At 43.3% G+C, this 19,543-nt stretch overlaps 1 long non-coding RNA gene across 1 annotated transcript in view; it reads left to right on the top strand.

Annotated features, from left to right (window-relative positions):
- LOC138977447 (uncharacterized) overlaps positions 1 to 19,543 on the top strand; it is a 63,569-nt gene that overhangs the window by 8,007 nt on the left and 36,019 nt on the right. The window lies entirely within an intron of this gene.

Genomic DNA, 19,543 nt, shown 5'->3' with positions numbered 1-19,543 from the left:
ATGAAATATATTCCGGTTAACACCCAATTATTTGATAGGCAGCACACCTTGCACAAATCTAGTAGCTGCAGTCTAGTGCTCCATCGTTTCCGTATGCAACGTCCAATGTATGCAATGCTGAAATGAAATTGCATATCTCAAACACGTATTTAGTCGTTGACTTTCTTCTGCAACAATCTATGCAATGCTGAAATGAAATTGCATATCTCAAACACGTATTTAGTCGTTGACTTTCTTCTGCAACAATCTATGTTCTCTTATTATCCGCAAATTTACTGCAGTCACCATTCGCAAAATCAGTATCCGCAGCAGAGAAGTCAGACTTTGGCAACTTCAGCGTCACTGACGTGGCATTCACAAAAACAATTAGACATTGTTTACCATAAAAATAATGTTCATAATGATCTTATTAAAGGCACAGTAAGCCTCCCGTAAACCATCACAGATAGGTCAGGCTTTTACACACAGTACAAACACCCTTTCATTTAAACACTTACCGATCGAGAACATCATGGGTGCCCTCCGTAAAGAGCGAACAATTTTCAAAGAATTTATTTTTGCGTGGTTTATCTTACCCCTGAGCCATCGTGAACCCGTGTGATCCAGTTTCCCTTTTTCACAATGTAAGAAAGAGAGAGAGAGAGAGAGAGAGAGAGAGAGAGAGAGAGAGAGAGAGAGAGAGAGAGAGAGACTAAGAAAGAGAGAGAGAGAGAGACTAAGAAAGAGAGAGAGAGACTAAGAAAGAGAGAGAGAGAGACTAAGAAAGAGAGAAAGAGAGAGACTAAGAAAGAGAGAGAGAGAGACTAAGAAAGAGAGAGAGAGAGACTAAGAAAGAGAGAGAGACTAAGAAAGAGAGAGAGACTAAGAAAGAGAGAGAGAGAGACTAAGAAAGAGAGAGAGAGACTAAGAAAGAGAGATAGAGAGACTAAGAAAGAGAGAGAGACTAAGAAAGAGAGAGAGAGAGACTAAGAAAGAGAGAGAGAGAGAGAGAGACTAAGAAAGAAAGAGAGAGAGAGACTAAGAAAGAGAGAGAGAGAGAGAGAGAGACTAAGAAAGAGAGAGAGAAAGACTAAGAAAGGGAGAGAGAGAGATTAAGAAAGAGAGAGAGAGAGAGACTAAGAAAGAGAGAGAGAGAGACTAAGAAAGAGAGAGAGAGAGACTAAGAAAGAGAGAGAGAGAGAGAGAGACTAAGAAAGAGAGAGAGAGAGAGAGACTAAGAAAGAGAGAGAGAGACTAAGAAAGAGAGAGAGAGAGAGAGAGAGAGAGACTAAGAAAGAGAGAGAGAGAGACTAAGAAAGAGAGAGAGAGAGACTAAGAAAGAGAGATAGACTAAGAAAGAGAGAGAGAGACTAAGAAAGAGAGAGAGAGAGACTAAGAAAGAGAGAGAGAGAGAGAGAGAGAGAGACTAAGAAAGAGAGACTAAGAAAGAGAGACAGAGAGAGAGGGAGAGAGAGGGAGAGACTAAGATAGAGAGACAGAGAGAGAGACTAAGAGAGAGAGACAGAGAGAGAGAGACAGAGAGAGAGAGACAGAGACAGACAGTCAGATAGACAGACAGTCAGATAGACGGATAGACGGATAGACAGATAGACAGACAGACAGACAGAGCAACTGACAACAGACATACAGACAGAGAGATACGGACAGATCGACAGACAGAGAGACAGACAGTCTCTTGGAGACAAACAGGCAGACAGACACTGTTCCGCCGCTTTGGTAATTATGGGTGTAGCAGAACCCGCGCCGTCGGCAGAGGGATAGTTACAATCACTACTCTTAAAAAGTATGGGTTTGTGTGAACCCGCGCCATCGGTAGTGTTTATGTAAATTATCATAATCAATTAATTTTAATGTTTTGTCATGTACACACTAAAAAGTTGCAGACAGACAGCAAATTAGGTGTGTGAGAGATACTTAAAATTGCAAAACGATACCTTTAATGGTTCCAGAGTTACACTGATTTTAGTGTGTCTCTGGGTACAGGTGAACCCAGGAATGTTTTTCATATTGGTGATGATGTTGTATGGAAACAAATGGCTAAAGGTGGAGTAAAACATATATATATATACCCATCTTGTGAAAAATGATGGCAATCTACAGTGCATGGAAAAATGGGCTAATTTATTGAATTTTGATGTAAATGTTGGAAAGGTATTTCTGACAATAAGGCGAACTACACAAGACACATACCTAAGGTGGTTCCAATATAGAATACTATATAGAATTTTTCCCACTCAACGCCTGTTATTTTTGATGAAAATTTCTGACACATCACTATGTAGCTTTTGTACACAGGAAGAGGAAACCTTAGAACATTTGTTTTGGGAGTGCACAAGAGTTAAGCTTTTTTGGTCTGATTTCACAGAATGGTTATGTCAAAATTTCACACATTGCAGTAATTTGAATTTGTCAAAAGAGCTTGTCATTTTAGGGTATTTAGACAACTTTCATACGGATGCTGTTTTTGATTTGTTTATTCTCCTTGCCAAACAAAGTATATTTGGAGCCAAATTAAATAAGACTAAATGTTTTTGTGAAAATTGTTAAACAAAGGTTTTTGATCGAAAAGTATAATGCTAGTGTAAATAATTATTATGGTAAATTTGAAAAAGAGTGGTGTTTATATAGACACTTTTTTCATTGATGCTATAGGATAATTGTATTGATTGATTTCGTATGAACATTTTTGAATGTGATACCCCCTGACCCATTTACTCATAACAGGTTATACAGTACTTTTATGCCGATAATTAAACCCCATGTATACTTGGAGGCTAAATTGTGACCACCGTCCCCACCTACCCCCCTTCCCTCCCCACAACCTCAGTTACCCCCCCCCCTCCCCCCCCCACAACCTCAGTTCCCCCCCCCCCTTCCATATCCCCTGTCTTTTCAACAACCCACCCTACTGTCTATGTCTGTGTCTTGTCTAGGTATGCCCAGCCAGCAAGACATTAGCGGCCGATAATCGGCCGAACACCCTTCAAAAAGTCGGGCCGGTGACGTCAAAACATACGACGCGGGTGTTGGCCCGACTAACTTTTGCAAAGAGGCAACGATGCGGCCGATAGGCGGCCGAACACCTGCACTATGGCGGCACGCATCCGGTCCGATGTTAATCGGCCCGATGACTTGTTTGACCTGCGGTCCGACACCTTATGCCGACATCGGGAAGATATCGATTTCAGCGGGAAGACATCGGGACGATGTCGGCATAAGGTGTCGGGCCGCAGGTCCAACAAGCCATCGGGCCGATTAACATCGGACCGGATGCGTGCCGCCATAGTACAGGTGTTCGGCCGCCTGTCGGCCGCCTCGTTGCCTCTTTGCAAAAGTTAGTCGGGCCAACACCCGCGTCGTATCTTTTGACGTCACCTGCCCGACTTTTTGAAGGGTGTTCGGCCGACTATCGGCCGCTAATGTCTTGCTGGCTGGGTGCAGCTACAGATACAGCAGTATGTACCACCACCACCCCCCCCCCCCCCCCCCCAGTGTAACAGTGCAAAATTCACTTACAGCTACAGCTACAGCAGTATAACCCCCCCCTCCCCCCAGTGTTACAGTTGCAAACAAACCTACAGATACAGCAGTGTGTACACCCCCCCCCCCCCCAGTGTAACAGTGCAAAACAAATCACCAGCTAGAGATACAGCAGTATGTAGAACCCCCCGCCCCTACCGCGTACCGCCCTCACTGTAACAGTACAAAACACACCTACAGCTACAGATACAGCCGTATACACCCCCCCCCCCCCCTCAGTATTACAGTATAAAACACACCTACAGCAACAGATTCAGCAGTATATACAACCCCCCAAGTGTAACAGTGCAAACATTACTTACAGCTACAGCTACAGCAGTATGTACACCTCCCCTCCCCCTTAGTAACGGTGCAAAACACACCTACAGCTACAGCAGTATGTACAACCCCCAACCCCCCCCGCCACCACTGTAACAGTACAAAACTCATTTACAGCTACAGATTCAGAATTATGTACATCCCGCTGCCACCACTGTAACAGTACCAAACATACAACACTCCACCCCCTTCCCTCGTGTAGAGCGCAAAACACACCTAGAGCTACAGATACAGCAGTATACAACCCCAATCCCCCCCCCCCCCCCCCCTGAGTGCAAAACACACCAACAGCTACAAAAACAGCAGTATGTTCACCCCCCCCCTCCCCCTACTGTAACAGTACATAACACACCTACAGCTTCAGCTAGTTACATCTATGCTTGGCGCTGGTGGACAATATTCACTTTTTTTGGCAAAAACCGCCAGTTTTGGCCAAAAAAGACAAAGATTTGGCCAAAACAACCCACACATTTGGCCAAATTAAATAGATTTGGCTATAACTTTTTTTGGGCCAAAACTTTCTATGTAAAAGTTTTGGCCAAAACTGTTTATGTTAGCTAAAACGGGAGATTTGGCCAAACTTCTGCCACAAAAAGATTTGGCCAAAAAAAGATTTGGCCAAACAAAAAAGATTTGGCCAAATCTTCACTTTTTGGCCAAATCTTTTTTGTTTGGCCAAATCTTTTTTTGGCAAAATCTTTTGTATTTGCTGGCGCTGGTGGACAATATTCACTTTTTTGGCCAAATCTCTTTTTGGCCAAAACTTTGCTTTTTTGGCCAAAACTTTGCTTTTTTGGCCAATACCGCCAGTTTTGGCCAAAAAAGTGTGTTTTTGGCAAAATAAGTGAATATTGTCCACCAGCGCCAAGCAGCTTGGCGCTGGTGAACAATATTCACTTTTTTGGCCAAAAACGCACTTTTTTGGCCAAAACTGGCGGTTTTGGCCAAAACTGGCGGTTTTGGCCAAAACTGGCGTTTTTGGCCGAAACTATACTTTTTTGGCCAAAACTTTGCTTTTTTGGCCAAAAATGTACGTTTTTGGCCAAAAAAGTGTGTTTTTGGCAAAAAAAAGTGAATATTGTCCACCAGCGCCAAGCAGCTTGGCGCTGGTGGACAATATTCACTATTTTGGCCAAAAACACACTTTTTTGGCCAAAACTGGTGGTTTTGACCAAAACTGGCGTTTTTGGCCAAAACTGGCGTTTTTGGCCAAAACTATACTTTTTTTGCCAAAACTTTGCTTTTTTGGCCAAAACCGCCAGTTTTGGCCAAAAAAGTGTGTTTTGGCCAAAAAAAGTGAATATTGTCCACCAGCGCCAAGCTGCTTGGCGCTGGTGAACAATATTCACTTTTTTGGCCAAAAACGCACTTTTTTGGCCAAAACTGGCGTTTTTGGCCAAAACTATACTTTTTTGGCCAAAACTTTGCTTTTTTGGCCAAAACTGGTGGTTTTGGCCAAAACTGGCGGTTTTGGCCAAAACTGGCGTTTTTGGCCAAAACTATACTTTTTTGGCCAAAACTTTGCTTTTTTGGCCAAAAACGCCAGTTTTGGCCAAAAAAGTGTGTTTTGGGCAAAAAAAGTGAATATTGTCCACCAGCGCCAAGCAGCTTGGCGCTGGTGGACAATTTTCACTTTTTTGGCCAAAACTATAATTTTTTGGCCAAAACTGTTGGTTATGGCCAAAACTGGCGTTTTTGGCCAAAACTGGCGTTTTTGGCCAAAACTGGCGTTTTTGGCCAAAACCGGCGTTTTTGGCCAAAACTGGCGTTTTTGGCCAAAAGTATACTTTTTTGGCCAAAACTTTGCTTTTTTGGCCAAAACTGGCGTTTTTGGCCAAAAAAATGAATATTGTCTATCAGCGCCAAGGGGTACTCAAAGATTTGGCCAAAAAATGAAGTTTTGGCCAAAACTATTTTTTGGCCAAAACTTTCAATGCAAAAGTTTTGGCCAAATATTTTTTTGGCCAAAACTTTGCACTTAAAAGTTTTGGCCAAAACATGTTTTTGGCCAAAAACACACTTTTTGGCCAATAATGTACGTTTTTGGCCAAAAAAGTGTGTTTTTGGCCAAAAAAGTGAATATTGTCCACCAGCGCCAAGCATATACATCAGTATGCACACCCCCCCCCCCCCCAAGTGTAACAGTACAAAACACACCTACAGCTACAGATTCAGCAGTATGTACAACCCCCTCCCCCCCCCCCCCCCCCCAGTGTCACTGTGCAGAACACACATACAGCTACAGATTCAGCAGTTAGTATGTACACCCCCCCCCCCCCCAAGTGTGTAACAGTGCAAAACACACACTCAGCTACAGATAGATCAGTATGTACACCCCCCCCCCCACCCCAAGTGTTACAATGCAATACACGTCACACCTACAGCTACAGATACATCAGTATGTACACCCCCCCCCCCCCAAGTGTAACAGTGCAAACCACACTTACAGCTACAGATTCAGCAGTATGTACTCCACCCCCCCCCCCCCCCCCCCCAGTGTAACAGTGCAAAAATCACCAACAACTACTGCAGTATGTACCCCCCTCCCCCTACAGCTACAGAAGTATGTTACCCCCCCCCCCCTGTAACAGGACAATACACACCTACATCTACAGCAGTATGTACACACACACCCCCCCCCCCCCACTGTAACAAGACAAAACACACCTACATCTATATTTACAGCAGTGTGTACAACACCCCCCTCCCCCACTGTAACAGGACAAAACACACCTACATCTACATATACAGAATAAGATACAGCAGTATGTACTCCCCCCCCCTCACTGTAACAGCAAAACTAACATTGAGAGCCAAAAAAAAACGAAATCACTTACTCGCTCCATCCGTCGGTTGTCCTCGAGTTGACGTCTGAATCTGATTGTCATTGCCAAGAGCCTGACTCACTGGCTACACAACTATTCTCACCGCCACCACGTGGCACTGGGACCAGCACTCAGATTGAGATCCCGAGGCGACATTCGTCTCGGATAACATATCATCAATGTGCTGTCCAACATTCCCAAAAATGTCTCTTCTTTCGATATTAACTTGAACTAAGAAAACAAATAAAATTCGCTCACGCGGGAAAGCAGCAGCCATTTGCACACTCAATCTTGTTTACCGTAAGGAAAGCTATTTGAATATTTCAAGTAAATGATGGCGTATTTTTAAAATGTAAAACTCATGATTTGAGCTCATGCTGTATTTGATTGCAAATATGCAAATAAAACTTACAATTAATTATCCTACTCCTATGTGAAAAAGTCAACAAATATGAATAATTTAGTTTCGCATTTGCATGGTCAGTCTCATAATGTCACGCCGTTGCTGGACCGACGCTTGAACAGGGGACGTAACAAATGTTAAAATAATGATCATCAATTTGTTATCTCCCGTAACTCTGCATAATTTTATCGACAGCAACATTGCGTCGGGCCGATGTCGGGGTTTATTACGTACATTTATACACAGTCAAACGGTATCGGCGCGACAACGGACGACGACACACGACATATGACGACGTCACCCGACTGAAATCGTCAGTCGGCCGACGAAAGCTTGCTAGCTGGGTGTACGTGTGTATGCGCTTTGTTGATAAACTCGGTGTATGATGTATGTTATGCTGTGTTTATGTGTATATAAAGGAAATAAAATGTATTAAAAAAAAAATAAAAAAAAAATTGCTCGCTCTTTACGTAGGGCACCTAGGATGTTCCCGTTTGGTGAGCGTTCAAATGGAAGGGTGTTTGTACTGTGTGTAAAAGCCTGACAGTATCTGTGATGGTTTACAGGAGGCTTACTGCCCGGGCGTGATTTCCGGTATTGAATAACCGTCCAGCCTGCACCAAAACGAGGCGCCATTGTTGTAGAGGAACAAGTCCACGAAAATAAATTCTTTGAAAATTTCTCACGCTCGACAGAAAGCAGCCAGGATGTTCCCGTTCGGTGAGCGTTCAAATGGAAGTATGCTTGTACTGTATGTAGACGCTCGGGGAGCTCTGTAATGGTTTACGGGAGGCTTACTGTGCCTTTAACTCAAAATTGCACTGAGATTTTCCCAAACATGACAATCTTGGACCAACGATGAAAGAATCGTAAGTTAAAGGCACAGTAAGCCTCCCGTAAACCATCACAGATACGGTCAGGCTTTTACACACAGTACAAGCACCCTTTCATTTAAACACTCACCGATTGAGAACATCCTAGGTGCCCTCCGTAAAGAGCGAACAATTTTCAAAGAATTTATTTTTGCGTGGTTTATCTTACCCCTGAGCCATCGTGAACCCGTGTGATCCAGTTTCCCTTTTTCACAATGTAGTCGTCAGTTAGTCATTTGAATGCGACTCGATGTGAGCTTATCTGCAATAGCACGTTTTTATGCACGAAACAAACGGCTGTGGTTCACAAGAACTCTAGCGATGGCTTTTGACTGTTGAGAGGAACTGGCGATATGCATAAACCGTCGTCTGCTACGACCCTTGCGTGACCCTGCTTCCGGGCTTTTCTTTTTTCAAACTTTCACAACTTCGAATTGTACAGATCTTGTCTTGATAAAAAAAAGAATTCTTTTATGATTAAAGAATGTTTGTGTAACAAGCTGTCAATTTATTATTTAGATTTTAAAAGTTAGGTCTAGCGCAAAAACGCACCACGGTCCAAAAACATTCTGATAATCATCGATCCACGGCTATCGCCAGTTTACATCGATAGAATGAGACCCGAAGGGAAGTAACTCATTTTTGACCTGAGTTCAGGATGGGTCCAAAAAGTGTCCGAGACAATCTGCAAAATTAGTTCTTTAAAAATTGCTCACTCTTTACGTAGGGCACCTAGGATGTTCCCGTTTGGTGAGCGTTCAAATGGAAGGGTGTTTGTACTGTGTGTAAAAGCCTGACAGTATCTGTGATGGTTTACGGGAGGCTTACTGTGCCTTTATTAATACAAATGAAAGGGTAGTTCACGTGAATATGAAAAACGTCACTGACGTTGCAAAAAAAGCTCACTTGCTTTTCAGTCTATTTGCGTAATGCTGAATAAGAGGTTAACCGACAGAACAATGTGATTTTGTTTCATCATCGTCAAGACCTATTAACTGAGAAGGAATTCAGAATGATCGTGCACTTGGTGAAGAGTCTTTGAAATTTGGCATGGTGGTAGGTATGGACACAAGGTTTTCAAAAACCATCGCAAACAAATCGAGCTCGACCTCGATTGGTCTGTTTGCGCAAAATCCAATATGGGCGCCACCCGGAAAAAGGACTGCTAAATTACACCCATTGTTACCACTACTCTACATCATTGAGAAATACAACTTTTCACATGTGTTTTAGTGCAAGCAACCCATATCCAAGATTGATTTGACGTTTGGAGGTCATTTTAACGTCAAAGGTCATTCATATGTCATTTTGAAGGTCATTTCATTTCAGAGTGTAATAACTCTTAACCTACTCAACTTAAAAAGAAACAATTAGTCTCTATACCCATGTTTTCGACCACTGGGAGTCTATTTCTGAACTCCTTGAATATCTCAGTCTCACCATTTAATCTGAAAAGGTATATATGCCATTCAAAATGGCGGATGGGAAATTGACAACGGACTCTGAACGCCCTGAGTGACCTGTGCCCATGGTGTTTTGCTTTTGGGCACACAAACTATGCTCACTGTATGCCTGTCTTCCTGAAGGACATGGCTTGTCTGCCAGAGACCCATCCAAGTGTTCATGAAGCCTTTGAGGAAGGGAATTTAAGTTCGTTGTGCAGCGCTTGACCAGAGCCAGGAGCACAGCATGACATTCCTGAAGGAGGACAGTGGAGCAAGAGGACTCTATATGGTCAGCCAGAGGAAAAAGAGGTTATTGAACTCTCAAAACCAGAGGACCTGAGAGCCATTGATGAATTTGAAAGTGAAAGTCTTTCAGCTTCAAACAGAGAAGTCAATTTAGAGCACCCAGAGTCTTTTGTTGCTGAACAAAACAAGTTCCTGAAACATCTCAAAGCACTGGTCTTTCTTGTGAAAGAGGGAACAGTGGTCAACCCATTCAAGGAGACAGGCTCCCAGCTCGTCACACTGGACACCGGTGAAGTCATGGACCCAGTAATTGTCAACTGCTTTGAGGGAAGCTCCAAACATCGGCAAGGCTATGTTTACAGAGTTTGTGAGGGACAGACTTAAAACTTAATCCAAACCATTGTCTGATGTTATCCCAAGGGCCAATTTGAACACTTTCACAAGTTTCAGCAACCGGCCACCTGTGAACCGGAAGAAGGGTGCTAACAAGTTTGGATCAGCAAGGGCAAATGCGGCGCTCATCACCAAGTTGTTTCTGTCCTTGCTAGGACGACCTGATGGGGATATGGACGACTTTTTCAGACATGAGATTCAGCATGAGCCTCCTTTCTTGTGTGATCGTGGAAAACTGATGTCAGGTACAAAGTCTGCTCTTCTTGGCTGCCTGCCTGGAATGCCAGATCCTGGACGCTCTCCTACAGCAAAAGAAGCCTCTGTGATCGTACTGGATATGCCAGCCATCATCCATATTGTCAAGCCCCAGCGTGCCACTGTGGCTGTGTTTGAAGAATACACACTTATGCATTTGCTACCCTTATTAGAGAGCCAGATGACCAACAACACCACAAGAGTGGATGCTGTTTGGGACACATATCAGGATGCAAGTCTCAAATCACAGACTCGTGCCAAGCGGGGTGAAACTGAAGGAAGGCGAACTAGAGTCTCAGCAAAGATACCTTTTCCAAAGAGAGGTGCCTGGCAGAAGTTCCTCAAGGAGTCTGACAACAAGGGTGAACTGTTCCAGTTCCTCAGTGAGCAACTAGTGCGACATACCACTGATGCAAGATATCATCTCCTGACTACGAAGGTTGACCTTGTGCTCACTAACAGACCAACAGATATATCAGCCTTATCTCCTCGCCACCAAGAAGAAGCTGACACACGGATGATGCTTCACCTCTGCCATGCTGCTGAGCAGGGACACACTAAGGTCTACCTCAGGACAGTGGACACAGATGTGGTGGTTCTTGCCATCCATCACTTTGATCAGCTGAAACTGTCAGAGCTGTGGATTGGATTTGGGTCAGGAAAGACATTCAGAGACATTCCAGTACATTACATTGCTCAACAGCTGGGACCTCCACGCTGCCAGGCACTTCCCTTCTGTCATTCCTACACAGGATGTGATGTAACATCGGCCATGTTCGGAATTGGCAAAAAGACAGCATGGAATGCATGGGCCACTTTTCCTGAGGTCACTGACACCTTCATCGCCATCACCCAGGACCCAACCAGCCTCACACTCGACTCATTGCACATGCGGCGTCTGGAGCGTTTCACTGTGCTGATGTACAGCAAAAACTGTAGATCAACGTCTGTCAACGTCTGTCAACGAAGCAAGAAAGCTGATGTTTACTATTGGTCTCAACCTCTGGAATCCATCCCACCAACCCAGCATGCGTTGTTCCAGCACACAAAGCGAGCATTGCTCATCGCAGCTTTCATCTGGAAACAGTCTCTGTCCGAAACCTCCAGCATCCCAAACGAATGGGGATGGACCAAGTGCACGATTGTTCTAGACATGACAGAATTCCCACCGCTCTATATTGTAGTTTCTGAAATATGAACAACATTGTAAATATTAAATGTATCCTTTCGGCAAGCGGTTAATAGGTAGCGTCACTGACGTGGGATTTGAACGTCACTGCGAACTCAATGTCACTGAGTCATCATTTTTAAGTGTTAAAAGAGAGGTAGTTTAATACAAGGACGATTTTTCCCGAGTACGCAGTAGGAGGGTCCAGCAGACTTTAATTGTGTGTCTGTCTGTCTGTCTGTCTGTCTGTGTGTGTGTGTGTCTGTCTGTCTGTCTGTCTGTCTGTCTCGACTTAACAGCTTATTGCTGGGAAACTACTGGGCGCAGTTCTTTCAAAAGTTGATACACTAACTTGATAATAGGTCCGATTGATCGTATTAAAACTTCATAATGTTACCTGGGACCTAAATGCGAAATATTCCACCAAAACGACTCTTAACGGGGGGAGTTTTTGCGGTGGGAGGCTGGTCGCTTTGCGAACAGCCTGAACTAAAGGGGAGACTTGAGCGGCCTCAGCCGAACACGTCACAGAGTGACGAGAAAAGCATGATTTGCAAGCCAGCCGCAGCTGCTGGGGATTTGGTCTCGGCAAAGAAACTACAATACAGTGCTTGGTCTCGGTGAGACTGAAAGAGAGAGAGCGACAGATACACACAGTGATTCAAGGCGCACAACTATAGTAAAGTTGTCGTAGCACGTCCGTCTATGGCCAAAGTGATCCGGGTTCGATTCCCGGCATGGGCGGTCTATTTTTTTTTTAAATTCTTGTTTACTATTGTTTATTATGAACGGTTTAATGTTTTATTTTACTCTAATAATTTTTTTAATTGTGTAAAATAAATAAATATTTTTTTTTTTTAAATCCAAGTGATCCGGGTTCGATTCTCTGCATGGGCGGTCTATTGTTTTTTATTATCTTTTTTTTAAATTCTTGTTTACTATTGTTTATTATGAACGTTTTAATGTTTTATTTCACTCTAATAATTTTTTTTAATTTTTAATCCAAGTGATCCGGGTTCGATTCCCGGCATGGGCGGTCTATTTTTTAAATTTTTTAAATTTTTTTAAAAATTCTTGTTTACTATTGTTTATTATGAACGTTTTAATGTTTTATTTTACTCTAATAATTTTTTTAATTGTGTAAAATAAATTAATTTTTTTTTTTTAAATCCACGTGCACAAGACAAAAACTTTCATACTGGGGGAGCGAGCCAGTCTGAAGAGTACTCGGGTCCAGCGCCAGCGTTTTTTATTAACTTATTGTTGATTATCTCAGCCACAGTTGAACCACTCTTTGTCCCTCCGTCCGTCTGTCCGTTCGTCCGCCCTTTGATCGGCCCGCACCATTGCCCATCTAAATAACTTGTGAACTAATGGTACTAATTGTATGAAACTTGGTACTAATATTGACCAGCATAACAGAAAAAAACTCACGGTTATGTTTTGAGCTGTCATTAAGTTGACGTTCTCAGCTATCGTGCCTTCTGGCATTTTATCTTGATATTCAGTCACACCGAACACATATAATGGTAAATTTGAAAAGATCACAAATGTGCAACGCACCAATCCACATTACTTTTGGTGTACGACTGGGCATTTTTGTGTGAAGGAATCAGCGTTAATCTTTCTTCGCGGCCGTTCTCAACTTTTTCATCCCTCGGCCAATAGATTGACATGAACAGAATTAGGCCTAATGCACAGCGGAATGGACTCGGTAATGCTTTCTCTTGCATTTGTTTTCATCAATGTCATTTCTTTCAGCACTGCGAACACTTGCAGCTTTTTAAATTTAGTCAAGTATGTATGTACTAGATGATTACCCGCTTCGCCGGGAAGAAGTAGAGCCGAATACCCGGCCGTCGCCGGGGACCCGGCTTTGCTGGGTGTACGCCGGCGCACGAAGGAAGGGAGATCTAAAAATAGTAACGTGCAGTGACCTTCTAAATATAGTAACGTACAAACGGGAATATCGATTGACGCCACACGAAGGAAGGGAGATAAACGCAAAACACTGGAGAAGATAAGGAAGAGTTCCTGGGAATGGTGAAATAAACAGAAAAACGAAAATCGGTTCAGCGCTGCGCGCTGAGAGCACGTGTTGAAATATCTCATCGATCAGGTTGTGTCCGGGGTCTCTGTGAATAAGCCCACCAAATTTGAAGCAGATCCATCGAGAACTTTGGCCGTGCATCGCGAAGACACAGACACACAGACACAAGTCGTATATATATATAGATGTGTGTGCGTGTAGAGCGATTCAGAGAAAAGTACTGGACCGATCTTCATGAAATTTCACATGAGAGTTCCTGGGTATGATATCCCCAGTCATGTTTTTCATTTTTTCGATAAATGCTTTTGATGACGTTATATCCGGCTTTTTGTGAAAGTTGAGGCGGCACTGTCACGCTCTCATTTTTGAACCAAATTCGTTGAAATTTTAGTCAAGTAATCTTCGACAAAGCCCGGACTTTTGGGATTGTATTTCAGCTTGGAGGCTTACAAATTAATTCATGAGTTTGCTCATTAAAGTTGTCATTAAAATCAAATTTTTGCAAACAGATTAAAACTTGATTGCATCATATTCTTCGTGAAATTCTGAATCTAAAAATATATACATATGTTATGTTTACTCTTAAAATGTGATCACAATTAACGAAAGTACATTAATTAGTACTACGATCAAAATTTAAGAAATCGATCCAAAAATGATTTCGTCTTATTCTTTATCATTTCCTGATTCCAAAAAAATATAGATATAATTTGTTGTATTCAAAACGTGCTCAGAAAAGTTAACAAGAATACAGAAAAGCCGTCGCGATAATACCTTGAACGGTTGAAAACGACGTTAAACACCAAATAAAGAAAGAAAGAAAGAAATACAGAAAAGCGCGCTTTCATGCTTAGCGCAATACGCTACCGCACTAATCTGGCTTGTCAGTTTCACTGCGTTTTGCACATGAGAAGTGAGCGATTTCCTTCTCAAGGGGATTGACGAAGCTGTATTGTCTTGGTGAAAAAATGCAGTGCGTTCAGTTTCAATCCATGAGTTCGACAGCTTGACTAAATGTAGTAATTTTGCCTTACGCAAAAGAATTTTGTCTTTTCTTTGTGCTCCATTTTGTGCCACACTGTTTTTACATTTAGTCAAGTTTTGACTAAATGTTTTAACATAGAGGGGGAATCGAGACGAGGGTCGTGGTGTATGTGTGTCTCTGTGTGTGTGTGTGTGTGTGTGTGTGTGTGTGTGTGTGTGTGTGTGTGTGTGTGTGTGTGTCTGTGTGTACAGCGATTCAGAGTAAACTACTGGACCGATCTTTATGAATTTTTACATGACAGTTCCTGGGTATGATATCCCCAGAAGTTTTTTTCATTTTGTCGATAAATGTCTTTGATGTCGTCATATCCGGCTTTTTGTAAAAGTTGAGTCGGCTCTGTCACACCCTCATTTTTCAATCAAATTGATTGAAATATTTGTAAAGCGATCTTCGACGAAGACCGGACTTAGGTATTGCGTTTCAGCTTGGTGGCTTAAAAATTAATTAATGACTTTGTCATTAAAAATCTGAAAATTGTAATTATTTTTTTTTTATAAAACGATCCAAATTTACGTTCATCTTATTCTTCATCATTTCCTGATTCCACAAATATATAAATATGTTCTTTTTGGATTAAAAACAAGCTCTGAAAATTAAAAATATGAAAATTATGATTAAAATGAAATTTCCGAAATCGTTTTAAACAATTTCATCTTCTAGTCCGGCTGTAGTAATAGAATTTCTGGGTCCCGGTCCCAGTTGTTCATGTTCTTTGTTAACTTAGTCCGGTTGTAGTGATATTTTTCAGTCCGGATATAGTGATAGTCCGCTTCCCAGCCAGCAAGACATTAGCGGCCGATAATCGGCCGAACACCCTTCAAAAAGTCGGGCCGGTGACGTCAAAACATACGACGCGGGTGTTGGCCCGACTAACTTTTGCAAAGAGGCAACGATGCGGCCGATAGGCGGCCGAACACCTGCACTATGGCGGCACGCATCCGGTCCGATGTTAATCGGCCCGATGACTTGTTTGACCTGCGGTCCGACACCTTATGCCGACATCGGGAAGATATCGATTTCAGCGGGAAGACATCGGGACGATGTCGGCATAAGGTGTCGGGCCGCAGGTCCAACAAGCCATCGGGCCGATTAACATCGGACCGGATGCGTGCCGCCATAGTACAGGTGTTCGGCCGCCTGTCGGCCGCCTCGTTGCCTCTTTGCAAAAGTTAGTCGGGCCAACACCCGCGTCGTATCTTTTGACGTCACCTGCCCGACTTTTTGAAGGGTGTTCGGCTGACTATCGGCCGCTAATGTCTTGCTGGCTGGGTGCAGCTACAGATACAGCAGTATGTACCACCACCACCCCCCCCCCCCCAAGTGTAACAGTGCAAAATTCACTTACAGCTACAGCTACAGCAGTATAACCCCCCCTCCCCCCAGTGTTACAGTTGCAAACAAACCTACAGATACAGCAGTGTGTACACCCCCCCCCCCCCCCCAGTGTAACAGTGCAAAACAAATCACCAGCTAGAGATACAGCAGTATGTAGAACCCCCCGCCCCTACCGCGTACCGCCCTCACTGTAACAGTACAAAACACACCTACAGCTACAGATACAGCCGTATACACCCCCCCCCTCAGTATTACAGTATAAAACACACCTACAGCAACAGATTCAGCAGTATATACAACCCCCCAAGTGTAACAGTGCAAAAATTACTTACAGCTACAGCTACAGCAGTATGTACACCTCCCCTCCCCCTTAGTAACAGTGCAAAACACACCTACAGCTACAGCAGTATGTACAACCCCCAACCCCCCCCGCCACCACTGTAACAGTACAAAACTCATTTACAGCTACAGATTCAGAATTATGTACATCCCCCTCCCCCCGCTGCCACCACTGTAACAGTACCAAACATACAACACTCCACCCCCTTCCCTCGTGTAGAGCGCAAAACACACCTAGAGCTACAGATACAGCAGTATACAACCCCAATCCCCCCCCCCCCCCCCCCCCTGAGTGCAAAACACACCAACAGCTACAAAAACAGCAGTATGTTCACCCCCCCCCCTCCCCCTACTGTAACAGTACATAACACACCTACAGCTTCAGCTAGTTACATCTATGCTTGGCGCTGGTGGACAATATTCACTTTTTTTGGCAAAAACCGCCAGTTTTGGCCAAAAAAGACAAAGATTTGGCCAAAACAACCCACACATTTGGCCAAATTAAATAGATTTGGCTATAACTTTTTTTGGGCCAAAACTTTCTATGTAAAAGTTTTGGCCAAAACTGTTTATGTTAGCTAAAACGGGAGATTTGGCCAAACTTCTGCCACAAAAAGATTTGGCCAAAAAAAGATTTGGCCAAACAAAAAAGATTTGGCCAAATCTTCACTTTTTGGCCAAATCTTTTTTGTTTGGCCAAATCTTTTTTTGGCAAAATCTTTTGTATTTGCTGGCGCTGGTGGACAATATTCACTTTTTTGGCCAAATCTCTTTTTGGCCAAAACTTTGCTTTTTTGGCCAAAACTTTGCTTTTTTGGCCAATATCGCCAGTTTTGGCCAAAAAAGTGTGTTTTTGGCAAAATAAGTGAATATTGTCCACCAGCGCCAAGCAGCTTGGCGCTGGTGAACAATATTCACTTTTTTGGCCAAAAACGCACTTTTTTGGCCAAAACTGGCGGTTTTGGCCAAAACTGGCGGTTTTGGCCAAAACTGGCGTTTTTGGCCGAAACTATACTTTTTTGGCCAAAACTTTGCTTTTTTGGCCAAAAATGTACGTTTTTGGCCAAAAAAGTGTGTTTTTGGCAAAAAAAGTGAATATTGTCCACCAGCGCCAAGCAGCTTGGCGCTGGTGGACAATATTCACTATTTTGGCCAAAAACACACTTTTTTTGCCAAAACTGGTGGTTTTGACCAAAACTGGCGTTTTTGGCCAAAACTGGCGTTTTTGGCCAAAACTATACTTTTTTTGCCAAAACTTTGCTTTTTTGGCCAAAACCGCCAGTATTGGCCAAAAAAGTGTGTTTTTGCCAAAAAAAGTGAATATTGTCCACCAGCTGCTTGGCGCTGGTGAACAATATTCACTTTTTTGGCCAAAAACGCACTTTTTTGGCCAAAACTGGCGTTTTTGGCCAAAACTATACTTTTTTGGCCAAAACTTTGCTTTTTTGGCCAAAACTGGTGCGGTTTTGGCCAAAACTGGCGGTTTTGGCCAAAACTGGCGTTTTTGGCCAAAACTATACTTTTTTGGCCAAAACTTTGCTTTTTTGGCCAAAAACGCCAGTTTTGGCCAAAAAAGTGTGTTTTGGGCAAAAAAAGTGAATATTGTCCACCAGCGCCAAGCAGCTTGGCGCTGGTGGACAATTTTCACTTTTTTGGCCAAAACTATAATTTTTTGGCCAAAACTGTTGGTTTTGGCCAAAACTGGCGTTTTTGGCCAAAACTGGCGTTTTTGGCCAAAACTGGCGTTTTTGGCCAAAACTGGCGTTTTTGGCCAAAACCGGCGTTTTTGGCCAAAACTGGCGTTTTTGGCCAAAAGTATACTTTTTTGGCCAAAACTTTGCTTTTTTGGCCAAAACTGGCGTTTTTGGCCAAAAAAAATGAATATTGTCTATCAGCGCCAAGGGGTACTCAAAGATTTGGCCAAAAAATGAAGTTTTGGCCAAAACTATTTTTTGGCCAAAACTTTCAATGCAAAAGTTTTGGCCAAAAAAAGATTTGGCCAAATATTTTTTTTGCCAAAACTTTGCACTTAAAAGTTTTGGCCAAAACATGTTTTTGGCCAAAAACACACTTTTTGGCCAATAATGTACGTTTTTGGCCAAAAAAGTGTGTTTTTGGCCAAAAAAGTGAATATTGTCCACCAGCGCCAAGCATATACATCAGTATGCACACCCCCCCCCCCCCCCAAGTGTAACAGTACAAAACACACCTACAGCTACAGATTCAGCAGTATGTACAACCCCCTCCCCCCCCCCCCCCCAGTGTCACTGTGCAGAACACACATACAGCTACAGATTCAGCAGTTAGTATGTACACCCCCCCCCCCCCCCCAAAGTGTGTAACAGTGCAAAACACACCACCAGCTACAGATAGATCAGTATGTACACCCCCCCCCCCCCCACCCCAAGTGTTACAATGCAATACACGTCACACCTACAGCTACAGATACATCAGTATGTACACCCCCCCCCCCCCCAAGTGTAACAGTGCAAACCACACTTACAGCTACAGATTCAGCAGTATGTACTCCACCCCCCCCCCCCCCCCAGTGTAACAGTGCAAAAATCACCAACAACTACTGCAGTATGTACCCCCCTCCCCCTACAGCTACAGAAGTATGTTACCCCCCCCCCCCCTGTAACAGGACAATACACACCTACATCTACAGCAGTATGTACACACACACACCCCCCCCCCCCCCACTGTAACAAGACAAAACACACCTACATCTATATTTACAGCAGTGTGTACAACACCCCCCTCCCCCACTGTAACAGGACAAAACACACCTACATCTACATATACAGAATAAGATACAGCAGTATGTACTCCCCCCCCCCCCCCCCCCCTCACTGTAACAGCAAAACTAACATTGAGAGCCAAAAAAAAACGAAATCACTTACTCGCTCCATCCGTCGGTTGTCCTCGAGTTGACGTCTGAATCTGATTGTCATTGCCAAGAGCCTGACTCACTGGCTACACAACTATTCTCACCGCCACCACGTGGCACTGGGACCAGCACTCAGATTGAGATCCCGAGGCGACATTCGTCTCGGATAACATATCATCAATGTGCTGTCCAACATTCCCAAAAATGTCTCTTCTTTCGATATTAACTTGAACTAAGAAAACAAATAAAATTCGCTCACGCGGGAAAGCAGCAGCCATTTGCACACTCAATCTTGTTTACCGTAAGGAAAGCTATTTGAATATTTCAAGTAAATGATGGCGTATTTTTAAAATGTAAAACTCATGATTTGAGCTCATGCTGTATTTGATTGCAAATATGCAAATAAAACTTACAATTAA

Source organism: Littorina saxatilis, linkage group LG9 (assembly GCF_037325665.1).
Source record: "Littorina saxatilis isolate snail1 linkage group LG9, US_GU_Lsax_2.0, whole genome shotgun sequence".
In the NCBI taxonomy this organism is placed as follows: domain Eukaryota; kingdom Metazoa; phylum Mollusca; class Gastropoda; order Littorinimorpha; family Littorinidae; genus Littorina; species Littorina saxatilis.
This window is presented reverse-complemented; position numbering and strand designations above follow the sequence as displayed.